The sequence below is a fragment of the Zonotrichia albicollis genome, chromosome 5 (genome assembly GCF_047830755.1).
Source record: "Zonotrichia albicollis isolate bZonAlb1 chromosome 5, bZonAlb1.hap1, whole genome shotgun sequence".
NCBI classification, from domain to species: domain Eukaryota; kingdom Metazoa; phylum Chordata; class Aves; order Passeriformes; family Passerellidae; genus Zonotrichia; species Zonotrichia albicollis.
The window spans coordinates 58,202,307-58,222,368 of NC_133823.1; the positions used below are offsets into that span (position 1 = coordinate 58,202,307).

The 20,062-nt window shown below is 38.7% G+C and overlaps 1 long non-coding RNA gene across 6 annotated transcripts in view; it reads right to left on the reverse strand.

The window, feature by feature from the left end:
* The window catches only part of LOC141729188 (uncharacterized), a 194,724-nt gene that overhangs the window by 145,879 nt on the left and 28,783 nt on the right, over positions 1-20,062 (reverse strand). For all 6 annotated transcript variants that reach the window (XR_012580519.1, XR_012580513.1, XR_012580516.1 and 3 more), the window contains exon 2: positions 11,772-11,883. This is a non-coding gene — a long non-coding RNA (uncharacterized LOC141729188). The remainder of the gene's footprint in view (positions 1-11,771; positions 11,884-20,062) is intronic.

The window sequence follows — 20,062 nt, forward strand, 5'->3', positions numbered from 1 at the left end:
CATTTCAGAAGTGGGACATCTGTGAGCACCTGGCAATAGTTTGCTGACAAGAGCAAAGAACATAAAGGAATGTTGTTCTAGACCCCATCAGAAGAGCCAAGTACAGAAGTGGAAAGAGTGACTCAGGCTTCCTTTCTCAGCTGTACAACGCACAGAATAGGCTGCATTGCTGGCTAGTAATGAAAGCTTTGGGCTGCTGCAGCAAGTTTTGATGTATCAGCCATCTCTGAAGATCAGTAACTCAGGCAATCTCTGGACTCTTTGAAGGAAGTCTAAAGTTAGCATTTCCTACTGCTTGGATATTTCTTAATACCTAAGGCTTTCACTGGTTTGTGGAAAACATCGAGGCATTTGGAGTTTAATGGAATTTTCAGCATCTGAACGTGGTCCTATCTGATAAATCCTCAAAGTGCTGAAAGCACTCAGAAGGAAAGACTTAAAACAGGGGACATTTTTTTGTCCAAATTGCATCAGCCATTACTGTGACCAGAAAGCAAAAGGACCTATAGTGCCTAAGGAACACTTCATTATATTGTGCACACTCACATTTTGTTCTACGTGTAACGACCACAAGGCATGATTCTGATCCCAGTACATATGTCTGTGTTTATATACTTCTCTATGTATGTATGTAATATATTATTTACATTTTATATAATGTTTTTAGTAAACTTGTTTACCACATAACAATTCTACTGCTGACATGCATGTATACACTAAAATAGAGATACAAGATAACATTAATATGTGTAATGACCAAGAACAGTAGTAGTAGTAGTATTAGAGTAAGTAGAGCTAGGGAATTTTTTATAAGTTTTAGAGTAAAGAAGAATGTGAAGAAAGACAACAATGAAGTCTCCTAAAGAAGCACACTGTGGGACACTCAGGCCAAGTATCATGAGTCTAACTATTAAAGCAGTTAAAGTTGTTGGCTTGTTTGAGGATTTTACAGACCAAGTGAGTTTCAACCTGGACTGATTCCTTGATCTGTTGGAAAATCTAGCATAAGCACCGGTGCTGAAAGAGGAGGAAGAGCAGGCATGGGGTGGGAATGAGCAGTCTAGGGAGGAAGGACTCCTTCTACCAGCTCTGCTTTGAAATTCCAGCCCTGGCAGCACCTGGGAGTGCTGTGCAGACAGATTATAAGAAATCACTTCTGTTGCTGCATACAACCAGAGCCATATGTGCATATCAGAGCATTATAAATAATGCATTCTTTGAATCTTGTTACCAAAACAAACAGACCATTGTTGAAACACCCTGCCAGCATCTATCTCTTGTTTCCACTGAAAATTTTCCTTGAACTTTCAACTTGTAACTGTCAGCCTTATAAAGAAAAAGGCAAAGGTCTCTGACAACTTGTTAAGGAAAAAAACTTTTGTGGAAACTTCAGGGTAAAACATGTTTTGAAACCTCACCTGTTCAAATCATCCTTTTCTTGTATTTCAGTGTGTTTTACTACTAGCCCACTGGCTAATAATAACTTCCTGTGTGTTTATTGGAAGATGAATGTGTTTTATTTGCCTGTTTAAATTCCAGATATCTGCTCTATTTCAATCACATATGAAGATAAAATATATTGGTTGGTGAGGTATGAGCAGGTATCAGCAAGGGCATAGTCTGCTGGGATGAAACATTCATTCTTCCCTTAAGAGGATATATCAGTACCTTCCAAGTTTCCACAGGTGCTTATGCTGTAATGAAGACAGATATTTCAATTTCTCCAAGTTTTAACGAGGGGAAAATAGAAGTATTATGGTTAAAGACCCCTTCTGAAATTTGTGTATTAGTTTTGGGCAAAGCCTTTAAGTCTGTGCCTAAGGTTAAATCATCATAAATGATATGCTCAGGGAGTGAAAAAAAAAAAAAAAGAAAAAGCTGATTTAAATAGAACACTGGTCATAGAGGACACATAGAGGAAAGGCAACAAAGCAAAAATACTCATCACCCCTCTTTCCCTTGAAGCACATGCTGTGCAGCCTTGTGGGGGGCAGCCATCCAAATTACTGCTGACAGTATCCACTCTTCCATAGAAAGGATCTGGGGGTGACTGAGGAGGAGTGTCCCCCTTTCTCACTGCCACCTCTGCAGGTGTACAAGGTTTTCTCCTCAGGTGTGCCGTGCTAGCTGCAATTTGAATATGGTCTTATATTACTCCCAGGGCCAGATAATATTCCCCAAACCAGTTATAGCTGCTTTGTTCCTGTTTGTTTATGCTGCAGTATAAACAGTAGTGCCTCACTGCTGCAAGTATTTATGTAGTCCCTATCATTGCTGAGCCCAAGTCCCTCCCAGTCTTAAATGAGTTTATTCTCACAACAGCACTGTGAGGGCAGTGCTGTTCGCCCATCCAGGAGCAGGAATTCAGGACACAGGACAATTAAGGTCTGAACAAAAGCATGCAAACATCTGACTGCACTGATTCCAGTAGCGTTTATACATCCAACCAGAACTCCGTGTCCATGCCTATACAGCCAGCACACCATCCCTTGACAAGTTATGGAGCAGGGAATTCAAGTCAACTCCCACCACCTAGCAGATGTCTTTGTTTTCCACCAGGAATGTGTCTGGTGAAACACGGGAATAACACTGCATAACAAGGACACTGCCTGCCCTGAGGGGTAAATACTGTGGTCCCTTATTGCTGTGTAGATGATTTTCAGAGATGGAAGTGGAAGAACTCTAAGGTAATGTAAAAGAGAAGTCATTGTGGAGTGAAAAGTTAATCACTTCTTCCCGCAGTCTCAGAAATATCTTCCTAAAGTTACACCTCCTAGAGGCAACTTTTCCCCTGGTAGGGATCCTGGTAGGAGAGTTACAGATGAGTGATGGAGTTTTCCTGCTGTGCTGTGGGTTTTCTTGCTCAGGACAGTCTGTGGTTCTGAATTTTTCCTACCTAATGACTACAGAATTTCGTCTTTTAATTGGTTTCTGTGTATTAATTGCATATGAAAAGCTAAGGTATTTATCTTTGTAAAGCAGTCCTGAATGCTGAATAACCAACTATTTTTCACAAGGAGTTTTACTATACAGCCTGAAAGGGAATGCAGATTTATACGATAAATACAACTGCTCCAAAAGAGATGAGATTTATCTTAGCAACTGGCTAAATCTCTCTAGGATTCATCCCCAGCCACAGTCTATCAGTCAGTGTATCTCTCTTCTAAGATTTCAATGCAATAAACCATACTCTTTTATAAATTATAAAAGTTTTATTTTTTCAGAGACATGAGGAATTCCTTCATGTGAGAGTTTTTTATCCCTTAATGAATCACATGAATAGCAGCAATATTAATAATTTACTTTATATCCTACTCAGGATTATATCCAAATTATTAGGCACAGCCTTGAACATAAAAGAACTAGGGCAGGGGCAGTTTAGGGTTACAAGGCTAATACAGTCTCCAGACCCAAATAAATAAATAAAAATCTTACCAAGAAACAGCAGAATCTTAACAATTGCCGAGCCAGCAGGACGCTGGAATCTTTGCGAGTTCACCCTTTATGGCCCAGGAAAAATACATTGTTAAGCAATTTTGTTGTTCCTACCAGCAGACCTTGAAGTGGAAATTAACGAGTGGTGGTATTCTCTCACACCCAATCCCCTGTACATTTGCATTCATTTGCATATGAATGCCCAGCTAATTGTTTTGAAGTAACAATTAAGAGAACAATAGAGGAAAGAAAAGGGACTCCAGGCAGCAACTGACACCTGGGACTCTGTATTAAGAAAAGCTTTTACATATTTGAATTAAAAATAGACAAAGGAACAGAAACAGGCAGGCATAAAATTCATTACTGTAAGGAAAGTAGCACATCACATCCGCGCACGCTACCATGCTCCAGAATATGTTTCACACTCATCCAGCCAAGAGATGTACAATATACTGGATCGTCGAGGAGGTTTTTCCTTCTGGTGTGCATTTTAGAAAAAAAGTTGTTTTCTCACATTCCCCATATGCATAAACCAAAGAGTTAGAGTTCAGAAGGAAAGGATTATTTTGCCAATTTGGCATCAGTTTCAAAGTGGATTAACCTTTCCCGGGAAGTTCAGATGTGCATGGATTCAGCAGTACCTTTAAACCATTTGCCTGCAGTTAGAACTGGATCCATTGGAATATGATAATAGAGGTTTCATTTCTGTATAACACCATCAGTGCCATCTGAAATTATTACTCAGGCTGCATTTCCAGTAGGGATCCAATTATCCGATTGTTGGTGCAATGTGATTTGTTAGAGGCAGTCCTCCCTCCTGGTAATGATGATGTAGCTCTTTTTATCTGGAGCAATTGCTGCTGTTAACTGCATCACTGGCAAATGCTGAGGCTCTGCTGTCCCCTCCTGCAAAGAGAAGCTTGGGGTTGGGAAGTAGGCTAGGAACGGAACTAGGCACAGTAATAACCCCTGCTACTAAAGAGGTTTATTGACTTCAAATTACTGATCACTAAAACCACTTTTGTACCCAGTAGGATCATCTGAGCCCTCCTGTAGAGAAAAATGCCAGCACACAGCAGAACAGAAGGAAGTTTGAGGCCACAAGAAAGGTCCACATCAGCTAAAGAAGTGGGGAGCAGTGGGGCTGGAGAATGGAATAAAGCTCTGGGTGAAGAATCTGCAGCAGTGGGTTCTCTTGGGGAGATAGATACCAGCAAAATCCTGATAAGCACTGCAGCCCAGGAATGGCTCACACAGGACACTATTTTTAACCTAAAGCTCCTTTCAACAAATTTTCTTGTATGGAGCAAAGAGCAGATAAGTTGCATACTGTGTACATTTCAAGAAATTCAAACAAACAAACAAAAAATTAAAAACACAACCCCAAAAAACCGTATAGATTAACTCAGAAAACCCAGGCTCACGACCAACTATTTCTGATCCAGGTAAGATCATAGTCTGCAAAGGATGTTTGGGAGACACTTGTAATACGAAGAGGAAAATTGTAATCTGACCATAAATTACATTTCTCAAAATGTAAAATTACTTAGCCTCGAATAGTTGTGAGCTGTTCTGCAGGTAATAGCATCTTGGTACTCTGGTGGTCATGGGGTGGCAAAACTCTCTGAATGTACCAGGCCTTTGTAAGTGAGAGACATTATTATCCAGAACAGTAAAAAATTCCTCTTTTGCAATTAAAGGGTTCATTTTAAAAAGAAGATACATAAAATCACAGGAGCATGTTATCTAGCTTTTTTTATTGTCCTTCCTTAAATAACTGTAATTTCTGGTTTATTTTGATAAAAATTATTGTGAGATAACAAACATTATACAATTGTATATATCACACCACAGCTAAGGCACGTAAATGTACTGCATCATGTTTGAAGATGATCCTAATAGTGAAATGAAATATTTATAACACATTCTTTAGTATTGTCATGTTCAAGTTGCCTGAATTGCTGGAAAATAAATGTCATATCTATATAGGACTACAATGGCTTTTCTCTTACTTGATCACAAAGATAAGTAAGATAGACCCATTGAAAGGCAGATAGAACTTTCACTATAAGGGACTTGAAAAATATGGAATAATCCATCTCTACGTTATTTTTTAAAATGTTCGTCCTCTTTTAACTTTTCCTGTTTTCACTTTTCCTGTTTTCCCATTCTTTTCATGTACTTCTAATACATTAAATAGAATGTTATGAATTGAAAAATAAAGGTCTCTGTTAGGGATGAATTATTTTTTTCTATCAAGTCGTCTGAAGGTTAGACAGTCAACACCTACAAATTACACAGATGTGTCATATTCCTAAATGAATTGTATTATGCTGGCACACCTATGAATACTAAAAGAGATCTGCCACAAATCTCAGTATAAAATGCACCCCTCTAATTCATCTGGGAGTAACTGAGTACAAGAATACTGTACCACTCTAAAAAGCAACAATATGCTGTGGGTGATGTTCTTAGCAATTAGTTCTTTATCTCTTTGTTGAAATAACAGCTCTCTTTCCAAATTTGCAAATAAGGGAGTCAGTATGAATTGTTACACCACTTTTATATTAAAAGCCATCCTCATGTGTGGTCTATGAAACAAGATGTGAGAAGGGAAGATACCAGCAAGAGGAGGGACCACTGTTGCCTCAAAATGTAATGCTAGATGCTTATTTTCAAAAGGTCCTCCTTAAAATATGATCTGATCCCCTATCATTTTCTGTGAATGATGTGCTAGGAAGGAGAGAAAGAGTTGCCATTTTACAGCAGCGACAAATGATACGCCTTGTGCAAGGGAACCAATCCTGGGACTGTTGACTGAGCCAAGATAAGTGGCAGTGTGTTGCTCAGCCAAAACTACAATGGGCACAAAGGGAAGAGAGCAGCTCAGCAGCCTCAAAATTTCCCTTCAAGCCTGGAAAGAGCAGCAGTGGACAATGCTCCACCAAAACCAAGGGCACTGGCTGTTGGGATCGATTTAATGGAGGAACAACAGGGAATGCTGAGGTGTGTGAACTGGCAGGTCCAGAACCAGGACACTTCTTTTGACATTATGGGAAGATAAGATGAAGAACAGATTGAAAATAATATTTTAGGAGTATTTACTGGGACAGGTGGGTAATGGAACACTTGGAAGTGGTAGAGTTTTAAGGGTTATTAGAAGGATTTTGGAAATTGATCAAGACTGGTGCTTAGGCAGGGCAGGAGGACTATAAATACAGATAAAATTGTTATTCAGTGTCTAGCACAGTGGGCCCAAACTTTAAGGTGCTACTGTAATGCAAAAAACACATAGTTATAATAGATTTCCATAGAACTCATTTTACCAGAAAATGTTAGTTTTAAATACATGATACCATTATGACTGGGGTTTCTTCTAAAACATAGTTATTTCAGAAGAGGATAGCTTAATCTCGTAATTTTATGCCATTTTAACTTGTTAATTTAGTAGTCAGCATGTTATGAATTGACCTCCTATTTCATATTTATTGGTGAAGGCTAACCTAAATTGTCACAAGTTGTAACTTTGTGGTGGACCTGGTGAAAAGTAGATTTCATTTTCAGCATTCAGCTCCAATGGCAGTACAGTAGTAAGATAATTAGAATGTATACATGAAAGCTGAAATAAAATGATACCCAGAGGGCCAGTGCTAATGCATATGGTACTATAGTAGAAATACATAAAGAAAGATTATACACTAGGTAGTCCAAAGAGATTCTAGTCAATCTACCATGAACAAGAATCATAATTGCCATAAACCACAGTAAAAAGTGCACCTAGTCAGAGGTCACTTTGTAGCATGAGGAGGACAAAGATAATGAAGTGTGGTCAAATAGTAGAATCCACCCTGCAGGGCTTTGATTAGGGCACTTGCTAATTCTTTAATCTTTAATTGTGCATGTGCAAGGTGTATGCTCTGCCAAGACAATTCAAAGTTGCATTTTCTTCTGTGTGAACGTGTGAATCAATATTAGTGATTGAGTGAGACAAGCTCATCTGTTCACTCTATCTTGAAACATGACTTATGTGGTGAGACTACATCTAGTGGGAGGGCAACTGAAATGCTTATAGCCAAATGAGTGAGAGCTTGCCAAACAGGTTTTCTGATCTGTAACAAAAGCATCTGGACAAGAGCTAGTGCTAAAATTGTCATTTCGTTTGGGATCAAAGAGGTCTGCATTTACCATAGCTTCTGCTATTTTGTGGCTTCAACTGCCTTGTTAAGTGAAAATCAGCTGTGTCCATATGTCTTCTTGTTGTGGAGCCATGGAAGCAACAGTTTAATGTTTTAAATGTTTCTAGACACCTGTGGCTTTTTGCTTACACATTTCAAAGAGAAAAGCAGGTATAATACAAGACTTAAAGAGAGTAGTTTTGTGCCCAAAGTTTAAGTTGGTATTTTCTGTTCTTACTCAAACTGATTTCCAGCACTTCATATTCAACAGACAAATATGCAATTGTGCAGAGCAAATGCTTAGCCAGCCTCTGGACAGATCTTGTAACTATTTCAGATTCTCAGATTTTGAAGAAGAAGAATACTTATTTTCTGTTAGCTGATGGATGCTGCTTTGCTAAATTATGCCCTGATTTACAGAGAGAGAGCAGAGGCAATCCCCCCCAAACAAAGTCAAACTCAGAGGGTGTATGGGTAAGAGAACTACAAGAAGTCATTAACTATGGTAGATTAAATGTTAACACAGCATATGAGACTCTCAGTCACTTTATATTAATTGACAGTTATTTGTCCATTTTATTTATGCCTGTAAGGCCATCCACTTGAATCGTGGCACATGGAAAATCTGTTCTCTGAAGGCATGCTTTCTACTCCTGATGCTGCTGTGGTTTCTTTTTCTGCTTAGAAGAGAATACATGACTGATGATTGTGAATTAAATGTAAGCCAGTGAGTTGTCAGTGACAGATATGAATTACGTGCACTAGTACTAGTCCAGATGTCATTGCTACACTCTACTATTTTTCCTGTAGCAGCTTACAGCCCATAATTAAGGTTTAACTTTCTTTTTAACACTTTCAGATCCCAAGGCCCCATCTAATTGAGTTATTTGTACATTAAAGTTAGTTATTTGAGAAGAAAGAAGGTGTAGAGACACTAATAAGTATGCAATAATTTTGAAAAAATACTATTTTTTAATAATAAAACAGTAATTTTAACGAGTATAATAAAAAAAGAAAGGAATGCCACCTCCCAAGACATGACAGATTGTCATTTGTTTTCTTTTCAAAATGTTTATGGGGTGAAAATCTAAGAGTAATCTATAGCCACAAGCACTACTCTCTGGGTGCATCCACTTCTGCTCTTGCAGCTTCTTTTTCACCTATTTTTAAACCGAGTTTCTTGAATCTATAGTATTAACCCCTATGTTTCCCAAATTGCACACAGCACTCTAACAACATGACTCCCACTGACTTTAATGAATCTTGCTGCTGAGGATTATGCAGTTGACTGATGGCTGCAGTCGACGTGTAGGGTATGCAGTCACAGATCATTACACTGCCTTGTCTCTCTTGCAAGCCATAAGCAGTAGCTATAGTCTCTAGGCAATCAGCTTAATTTGCAATGGGTTTAATACAAAATATCACTAAACTGGAAGGGAACATTCTGCTTACCCACCCCATGCTGAAAGGAGAACATCTGAGTTCATATTATTTATCAGAGTAAAGCTACATTCCCTCAAGAAAAAACTTATTGTTTGCTTTTAATTGAAAAACAGCTGAAATTTTAGCCAGCCCAGCTCTGTAGGTCCCAACAAATTTCTCTTTCTGTGATTACATGTTTACACTTTTCAAGTAAAAAGTTTTCAATTCCAGTCTATTCCACTATCAAAGGGTAATGTATTAAGAGAAAATGTATCAGAGCTGTATGGGTCCTTAGATTTTCCTGTCAAAAATGGGTAGGAAAGTGGTGATTTGTCTGCCTGCCCCCACTGTCACCTTGGGGGGAAAAGGGGAAGCAGTGAGTACATCTGGAAAACAACCCCATGTTCTCAGACAGAAAGCCTCACACGAGGCTCTCCTGGGACTCTGTGAGACCACCAAACTGAAATTATGGTCCTTCTCTTTCTCTTTTCTTTTTCCATCCTAGGTTTTTTTTCTGCCATGTCTTGAAAAGAAAGTCTGTCTGGCAGCAATACTCTTCTCTTCTTTATTCTCTCTGGCAAGAGAGGAAAAGTATCAAGTAATGAATGAGGGCTGCAGTCATTTGTAGTTGTAGCATTAAATTCATAAAATGAATCCAGAACAAGTGTCTCGCTTGATCCTGACACTTTCCCCTTGACATGGCTTAGTTGCTTCAGTAAAAGCAGCTGAAGATTTGTATCTTCGGTGCTAGTCTGTGTTCTCACAGGGGACTTTACCTGACCAAATGTCTCCTGGAAATACAACATGGCAGAGGAGGGCCTAGGAGGTTCTTGTGTGGAAGAGAACTTTCTGACAGAGCTGGTGAGAGACCCAGCAGAGGGAGATGTCCTGCTGAGCTGCTGTTTGTGAGCAAAGAAGGACTGGTGGGTAATGTGGTGGCCGGAGGCCATCTGGAGCCAGGCAGTCATGAAATGACACAAGTTTTTGATTCTCTGAGAAGGAAAGGGTTCAGTAGAACCCTTTGGCCTGTTTAGGAGGCTCGTTGAGACAGTCCCTTCAGGAGGCAATCCTGAGGATTCCAGGAAAGCTGGACATTCCTCAAGAAGGAAATCCTGATGGCACAGGAGCAGGCTATCCCAGTGTGTGCTAAGATGAGCCAGATGGGAAGAAGATTTGTCCAGCTAAACAGAGAGATTTGACTGGAATCTGGGATAAAAAGTAAAGTTTATTACCTTCAGAAGAAAGGCAGGCAATTCAGGAGGATGAGAAGGATGTCATGAGATTGTGCAGAGAAAAACAGAAGGACCAGAGTGCAACCAGAAGTTCATCTGGCTACTGTCATGAGAGAAAATACAAATTCCTTCTATGAATACATCAGCAACAAAAGGAACGTTAAGAAGAATCTCCATCCTTTAATGGATGGGGGTGCAAACGTGGTGATAAAGGATGAGGAAAAGACTGAGGTACTTAATGCCTTCTTTGCCTCTAATTGAAAGACCAGTTATTCTCCAGATACCCCTGTCCTGAGCTGGAAGACAGGGATGGGGAGAAGAATGAAGCCTCCATAATCCAAGGAAAAATGATAAGTGACCTGCTACACCACTTAGACACACAAGTCTATGGGGATGTGTGGGAATCACACAATGGTACTGAAGGAGCTTGCAGAAGAGCTCACTGAGGCACCTCCATCGCTTACCAGCAGTCCTGGTTATCTGAGGGGGTCCCAGTTGACTGGAAGTTAGTAAATGAAAAAAAAACCCATCTACAAGAAGGGCTGGAGGAGGATTCATGGAACTACAGACCTATCAGCCTGACCTCAGTGCCAGGGAAGGTAGGACTCCATGAACTCAAAGGACAACCTAATGGTTAGATGATTCTATGTTTCTAAGCTGCTGTTAGATTTGAGAAGAGAATCAAAGTTTTTATTTCCCTTCTTTGTTCTAACGCTTCTCAAATAATGAAACACCTTTCTTCAGATTGTAGTCTAAATCTCTTGCATTCTGGTCTCACATGTAGGTTCTCCAGCATAAATGAAACAAGAAGTATAATGGGAGGCAGCAATATCCTTGTGCAGCAATATTAGCAATTTATTTAATTTTTAATTCAAAGTTGTAAAGAAATGGAAAAATCAATGCTCTTATTGCTTCTAATGAATGATATGTGGGAAGTATAAGTTTTTGTTGTACAAAACAGAATGATCATTAATTGGGATATCCTGTGAAAGCCTTGCAAGAAGGATGTAACTTTGGTTTCAGGCAAAAATTGATCCAAAATATATTTAACATGAATGTAGGAGTTATTATTGGACATTATAAAAAAATTTGCAGAAAATACCTGATAAATTAATAAAATTCTAAGCAGTTTGTAATTTAAAAGGGCAGGTAGGTAGTAGATACATACATATATGGTCATATCCCTCATGAACATAAAATGCTAATTCATGTGGTTTGTATACAAATAATGAGTAATGATTATAATAAGCTGCTAATGAGAATATGATTAAACTTTGCTCCTGTAAATAGTATTATCTAATTAATTGGATATTATTTAAGCATTAACGTCAAGACATATTCACACAAAAAAGTAAATGTCTGCAGGCACGTGTAAGCTTGGTGTGTATATGTTCAACCTTACCACATTTCAGAGCACTCGTAATTATTGTGCATCAGACAGCATTGGGATAGACAAGTGCAATTACACACACACATAGACATGCTTTAAGAATTGGATATGACTCACAGTGTAAGGAACTGGAATTCACACTGTGGTGGAACAGTGAATTAAAGGTAGCTCTCCTGGATCTTTGGCTGGAGCTCTAGCTTTTTGAAGATCCTTTCAGACCAGGAAACACCTAGAAATATTTGTGAAATTATAGTAGTTATGAATCAACATATTGATTTTGGATCTTGCACAGTATAATTTTTTCCAGCTGTTGTAAATATTGTCTTGTCTATAATGACTGAAGAAATGCAAGAAGAAAATACTTACCAAGAAGAGTAAGTAGCTGTTAAGATTGTTCATGGGATTATAAGAAATGGATTAAAAAATCCACAAGACTGTTTTATCCAATACACTGTACAATACAGATCTTCCCAGGACTGCATTTAGGAAAATTATGATGATGATGATGATTAGGAAGACAAAAATCTTGGCACTAGATTGACTGGAAAATCCTTCTGTTCAGTTGGTTTAAATGCGTGCTTGGGTCAACTTGCTTGTCTCTTTGAGTCACTTTTCTGGACATCATATCTTCGTGTTTTGCCTTTGGTGTCTTAGGGCTGTGCTCCCGTCATTTGGAAGCTTTCAGCATTGCCTTTCTACGGTGTCCTGTTGTACTGAGGCAGAGATCTCCCTTGCACTCAAAAAAACCTGTTTTAATGCAGGAAGTAAAGCCAGCACTTCCTCTTAAATCTGGCATATCATTTCCCTGTGTCTGTCAGGGCTCTGTTACAGTGGGCTTTGCAAAAAGCCCCTTTGGCTTCTCCTGAGGTGTCCTGTACCTCCTGCTGTTGCATAAATACCTTAGCACCTTAAAGCCAGTGCTTGCTTATAGATTTATTTATTCTTTCAACTCACTTGAGATTCTCCTGCAAGTCCCATGCTGCATCACTATTTTAAGGTTCAAAAGTATCTCAAGGGTATGTGCAGAAAGCAAAAAATTACTGAAAGTTTTGCCATTTTTCCTTCGTGTCTGCCAGCCCAGCAGTAAGTGGCAATAGATACTGACTTCTGTAAAGTGCTCTGCTCAATGATTTCGGCTCAGAGCAGATCCTAGGTTTACCTGAAGACTCTCTGACTGCTTTTCAGCTGCTGATTTACTCTGTCTTAGTTTCAATGAGCATAATAACACCTCTTGTTTGCAGCCTTCAGCCTTGTCAGCTTTTTCTTCACCAGCCTCATCACAGCTAAGGACACTTTGCATTTCAGTAGTTCTACCTTGACTTTGCCATCAGTGTTCTGAAATACGTCCTTAGGTTTCAGCTTTTCAAAGACCCTGAGATGAACGCTCTGTTTTTCTCTATATGTTATAAATCTGTACTCTTATGAGGCTGCTATCTATTGCCCAGAGGGGTGATAGATGTGCCACCCCTGAAAACATTCCAGATCAGGCTGGATGGGGCTCTGAGAAACCTGATATGGTTGAAGATGTCTCTGCTCATTGCAGGGGGGTTGAACTAGATGATCTTTAAAGGTCCCTTCCAAACCAAACTGTTCTGTGAGTCTATGATATTATGACTCTGTGAGTTGCTCTGCCTTGTTGCTCAAGAAGCCACTGATACCCTTTTTTGTCAACAGCTATATACTCCAAGAAATAGCATGGCCTGCATCAGGATTTTTCTTATTGACAGCCTGAATGCATGTAGTGCCTTAGGAAGCTCTTACTAAATATAATCAGTCCTTTGTCACATTCCTTAAGGCTGATATTAGCACTCAGATGCAATGCTGGAGCTGTGCTGCAGTTGGCTCCACAATTCAGCTGGACTATTGAACAGCAATAGGTTGCTGATTATTTAGTAACACAATCAATATGGCAGCTTTCAGCTGGCAGCCTTCTTCTGCTGTGTGTTTATATATTTGAATCAGCACATAACTTTGAATTTGCCAAAGTCACTTTGCAGATAGTCTTCTCTGTATTGGAAATCACTGTTCTCAGTCACTGCATGCACTGCCATTTTCATTTTCTCTTGTATCAGTGAGATTAGGACTTTTTTTTCCCACTTCTCTTGAGTGAATTATTGTAAGGCTGAGCATTTTTATTTGTGTATTTGTACCCACTTTACAGAAAAATTATGCTGTTTCTAGACAATTGTATTCAAAATCCTTTCTCTTTTTTCTTTTAAGGTTATTTGAAGTTATATGCTTGTTCTGTGCAACCAGCTATCACTGTTTTGACACTGGGCATTTCAACAGTCCATGTTTTTTGGAGAGAGTCCTCTAGGATTCAGAACTCATTACACCACTGTCTCCCAAGGTCTCAGCCTGCCACAGGAGAGCCTGTTTTGCTTCCAGAGACAAGAGCAACTCAGCCACTGAACAAGAGTTCCCAGCTCTGCTATTTAAATGTTTATCTTCCTTGAGATTTCTCAGATTTAGGTAAAGAACTTACTCTGTCACTCCATACAGGAAATATATTACCTAACAAAACTCACCACCGATTCATGTTTAATGTACTTATCCATTGTGACAGTGTGATTACAACATGCTGACATCTGGGTAGAGACTCAATTCCCACTTCCAGTATTTTCATTCTTGCGTTAAGACATTGTAGAAAGCAGCAATTCTACGGGAGGACTTTTCTGGTGCTCCTACCATGCTGCCTCTTTGGTTTTGTTTGTATCCCATGTTTGCCTGCACACCAGACAGTGTGGTGCTGTGAGACTCTGCAGCCTGGCTGTTGCCAGCACGTCTCACACACTGCCTGCTGAGTCAAATCATGGAGCCTTCCAAGTTTCCTCCCTCGCCGTGACAAGTCGTGTCCACAGAGATGCTACAAACACAGCCAGAACCCCAGGCTGGGCTTCCCTGAGACACTCCTAAAATTCCTCACACCAGCTGCTTAGAGTATTTCTTCCCAGGACCATGACATTTACCACAGGCAGATGCTGACAAGTAGATTTTTCCATAATGCTACTCCAAATATAATTCTCTTACTTGAGAGATGAGTAATACAGAGCTATTTGGTCAAAAAGATCCAGCAGCTCAAACTACAAGTACTGGAGTGGAGAGAGTTGAAATCTCTTTTACAACTCGAGCTTCTAAAAACTGAGATGAAAAGCGATTTCTTTTACTCAGACTCCCAAGGAGGTCAGAGAATGTGGATATTTGTGTCTATCAGTTTGTATCTCTCTGCTAATAACTTGTGACCTCATTAGTTAATTTCAGTCAAATTTGACTGAAGGGTACCTTTACCCTTCATTTTTGAAAATAATTAAATCTGCATTTTTAAATAATTAATTAATATAATTAGGTGATAATTAATGAAATAATAAATCTATATATTTTATGAAATTGTGTAACCAGAAAGGGAAAAAAAGCACTCCAGCATTCCTGACATGGGAAAGAAGAATTCCCATGTGAGCATGAATATCTTTTGCATGCTTTAGACTAACAAATCTGCAAATGAGAAGTACAGTTTATAAATTATAAGCATTTTAAAATATATATACATTTAAGGCAAGATAAAAACTGGTGGGAAAACATGTGTCTTGAGTTCCAGGACCCACAATAGTATTGGTAAATATTGTCCTCTTCCTTTCAGCACTCTTTCCAGGTTTGTCTACACAAGGGACTAGGGGCCTGCTTGGGCAAGTTAGCATATTAGTGACAGTATTCAGCTGCAAATGATGTAGAAAGGACAAGTGCAACCATTACAGTAAGAAAAATCCTAATTGCAGGTACAGCTGGAGGACTTCTGTGTTATGTCCTCAGTCTTCTGTCCACCTTAGAGCATCTGAAAAAGAATTCATTTTGTCTGGTTGCCTAATAGAGAGCAGATGCACTGATATGGGATATCTTTTTCAGTGCTCTTATACTGCTATTCCCAGTGACTGTGACTAACTGACACAAAATCAAATGGGCTTTGTTTATGCCAAAGACTTTTTGTCTATTCAGGCTGTTAAACCATGCTTAATGTCACTGTAACTTCACTAATCTTTTAACATGATGCTATACACTAGAAAAGGCTGCTTTCCTAATAGTATTTACAATGGCTATTAATTCTCAGTAATTCATCTCACATAAAACTGGGCTGTGAATGGAACATATTTAATACAGGAAAAACCCCAAAAAACACCCATGCACCTCAAAGAGTATTTGGTGATGAGATTCACACTGCCTGTTTTGAAGAAGGAGAATCAGTCAAAACAGTGACAAACATAGATCACCTATTTCAAGTTCACAGAGCTGCTGAATCTGCTTTGATTTTCCATTCCTTGCCTCAGAATAACATACTGGACTTTCACCTTCATTATATGATTATGTCTGTACTTCTCATGGTAATTAAGTGACCTTCCAGAACAGTGAACAAAACTTTCAGGCTGAGAGATTAATTCTGAGAGGTGTGAACTTTTCTGCTCATCCCAATCCCAATCGATGTTAACTCTGAAGCCTTACAGATAGCTTACATTTCAGTCCCATTAACTATTTCATTGCTGATCACTTTGCATGAAAGGCTCAGTAATAAAATTGATCCAAAAAAGTAGCTTCTCCCTAATGTCTGAGTACTCCAGAACCACCACATCCTCTTATCTGCAGCATATGTAACACAGTAATTTGCCACCAAAATGGGAATCTGCATACTAAAGACCAAGACTGAAAAGATGGTCTTCACCAAAATGTGAGGAACTCACAATAAATAATGTTTCATATTAAAATAAATAAATAAAACAAGAGTCTCTGTCCTGATATTATTATTCATGCTCATATTTAATTCAAGAAATACCTTTCTTAAATGTTAAGGAAGCTGTTGCAGAATTTCTAAGCTCACTCTATGGGTATGCAAGAGAAGCCAAAAACACTGCAGCACAGCATGGGTCCAGCAGGAAAAAGCATACATTGAGCCCTGATCTTAGCTAAGCAGATTAGTACCAAGATAGAGCCAAATCACTTTTACATGTTATTCTGATTAGAAGCTACTCAGAAAAGTAAGAAGGTGACTTTGTTCCCCACATGAATCGGGTTGTTCCCCACATGAATCGGGTTGAGCATGTTTAACTCTTGGAACTACTCAGCACTTCATAGCAGCAGTCCCTCAGTTACTTTTTGTGCCTCACTTACTAGCGCTTGTCTCTGCTTTTAAGTTATGCCAGGGTGAAGTTGAAGAGGAATGTGCAGCATCTGAAACAGCTCTTCTGTAACCCCTCTTGCTCAGAGGTGCTCTGTCCCTGCCAATGAGACACCCACCAAAGCTCTCCTTTGGTGGCACTGCCAACGAGACACCCACCAAAGCTCTCCTTTGGTGGCATTGCCAATGAGACACCCACCAAAGCTCTCCTTTGGTGGCACTGCAGATGAGACACCCACCAAAGCTCTCCTTTGGTGGCACTGCCTTGCCCCCCGCTCACCCCTGCCATGCCCCAGTGCCGAGAGCCGCAGGGCAGAGGTGTGGGACACTGGATGAAGTGTTGGAGGTGCCCAGCCCAGCATCACCCCAGCCAGGAAACTGGTGGGGCCAACAACCCAACCATTCCTTCCAGCTTGAGAAGAGTGCAGGGTGCTCATGGCTGTGACAAGGTCAGGCTGAGCAGTTCTCAGGTGGGAAGAAGTGGATGGAATGGACGTGCTGAAATCTGCGCACGGGCTTATGAAATTTCTGTTGGTGCTGGTGGAGTTAGTCAGCGTTATATAGCCCCTGGATCATCAGGGACTTTATGATCTGTCTTAGTCTATTTGTGTGCTAACAATAACTTCAGCTGCTAGTTTCATGAGCTCTGCTCTTTGCAGGAAACAGTAAACTGTGCCTGGAAATCAGTATGTAAAATACATCGTGAGGGAAGGGAATAAAACAGGGCCACACACAAAAAAAATGAAGTGACAAAAGGCTGTAGGAGATTAATAAAATTTAACTGGCTTACAAATAGAAATAAATGGAATTGTTAAAATAAAACTTAACTGAAATGAGTTTTTTAAAAATTTTCATATCTCAGATCTGCAAGGTTGTTTTTGCTGACAAGTCTGTAGCTTGTTATTTTTATACTTTTGGGTTTCCATCTCTTTATATCAATCTAGTGAAAGCTTATTAAACCCTTATTTGAATTTTTGTATCTTTCTGCCTAAACCTTTACAGTGACTCACATAAAAAAGCAATATTTTAAAAATTCTTATATAAAAGCTAAAATAGTAGCCCAAGTTTTCGGAATATATTTTGATTTTATCAGGCCTTGCTAAGCAAATGATTGGGAAATAAAGTGCTATTTCTCCTTGAATATTTAGACGAAGTGAATATATTTTGTGGTTTGTGTGGAGAAAAGAGGACTCTACTGACACTCCAGCCTGAGAAGTCTGCTTTGCACTTGGGTTCTTTTGGAGATAAGTTGTTCTAATTAACTGTTCCTGCATAACTCAGCTGCTTGTCAAATGTTGTTCTTTTCCAGTCTTCTTCATCAAATCTCAATGGAACAGATACTTCATAATCCTATATGTCCATATTTGTTTTGTACTCACAGTGAGTAAGTGTATTCAAAGGTTTTGTGAAATACTAGTCTATTCATTCTGTAAAGTCTGAATGAGGCACACCAGTTCAGCACAGGTAACTTGTTTTCATGTGCAGATTTTATAATGGGAAAGTGTTTGAGGAAATTTACCTTTTTTGCAGTTGTAAGGTTGGCTTAGGCGAAGGTGTCTCATTTTTTGTCCTTTTTTTTGTTTTCAACTATCTCATTATTTAATACTTCACTTGCTGATCATGCTAAAATACTTGGGTGTTATTGAGATTAAGATTCCATGGAACTATTTCTCTATTAAAGAATGATTTCTTTGTTTCTTAACCTTCTTTACTAAAATCTTACCAATGTCAACAGTGGCACACTCAGACTTTGTCATTTTTCTAGCAGCACTGGAATGGCGTTGCAGTATGGAAAAATTCACTTTCTTTGGCATATTCTAGCAATTCATGAAAAGTCATGTAAATTTCATTATCTTAAAGCAAATTAGTTGGGATGGTAAAATGGGAGAAATGCCAGTTATTTGGGGTGGTCACTGCAGTGATACCCAGTGAATTTCATGATTTCCAAGAGGCTAAAAAGTGTTCAGTGCTAATAAGATTCATACTTTGGTCAAAAGGTCTATCTCTGCATTTCTTCCCAGTCCTTCAAGAATTCTGCAGATTTATATTAAGTTTTTCTTTGGCAGTTGGGCTACCATTCAAAAAGGTTTACCAATTATTATTTGTGGTGTTTGACCATTATTTGAAACAACCTTTTCTTGTTCCATATTAGCTTCATTGCATTTCAGCTCTGGACAGTCTGAAACATGACATGGCTGCCTTTATGTGTGACATTATCTGGTGTCTTCTACAAATTAGTTACAGTGTGCTTCAAAGGAAAATGGACCGTCCTTCCAAAAGGACATACATGAGCATCTGTTTTTGTGAATTTCTTACAAGTTGTCTAATATTTCATCATAGGTTCTTTTTAGCCTCTGCTCTTAAACTGGCATAGAGGCAACTTAGTTGATGCTGGCTGTCATTTCTAAATTGCTATGAGGTCAAGATTCTCATGTTCTCTGTCCTGTCAGGCTGTTCTGGATAGAAAACTTACTAAGTACATATTGATCATCTTCTTGTAGTATTCATCTAAAATATAAAACTGAAGCTTCAACAGAAAGCACCAGATATGTCAAAAAGCTGTTAACAGAACTGTGTAGAATGCTGTGCAGTGGGAATTTTCCATACTGGGTTTTCTAGCTTTGAAAAACAGATTAAAATTTTCCCCATTTAAGGGCAATTGGAAGTAATTCCTTTTCCTATCAAATACATTTGCATGGGTCTGCTATTTGGTGTGACTGTCACAAATTTAGATGATGACAATTTTTACCAGAATGCTTTGATTTTCAAAATCTACTGTGTGCACTTAAATTACCAGATGATATTGCTTCTTCAGGTTTATTTAAGAGAGATTATTTAAAAGAGGAAGTGGACATGAAGTTTTTAAATTACATTGCTACATTTTCCAGAAGTACTCAATATTGAACATGACTTTAAAAAAATACAGTTGACTGAGATGTGGGTTTTATTGGTAAACTGTCCTTTTGGATACAGATATTTTTCTACAGTAGCGTCACTTGTATTTGACGCTATTACATTTCAGTGTTATATGCCTAAATATGTATTAATAGTCATCATCATCATCATTTTTAGTGTATTTGACACTACTGTATTTTAGTGTTATATGCCTAAATATATAATAATCATCATATTAATATTTATAATAATTTAAAATTGTAATTATAAAATACCTATATTAATGAAGGAATTGAAGTACTTTTAAAATCCCAGTTATTTCTGTCTTGTACCCTTGTACAGAATTACACAG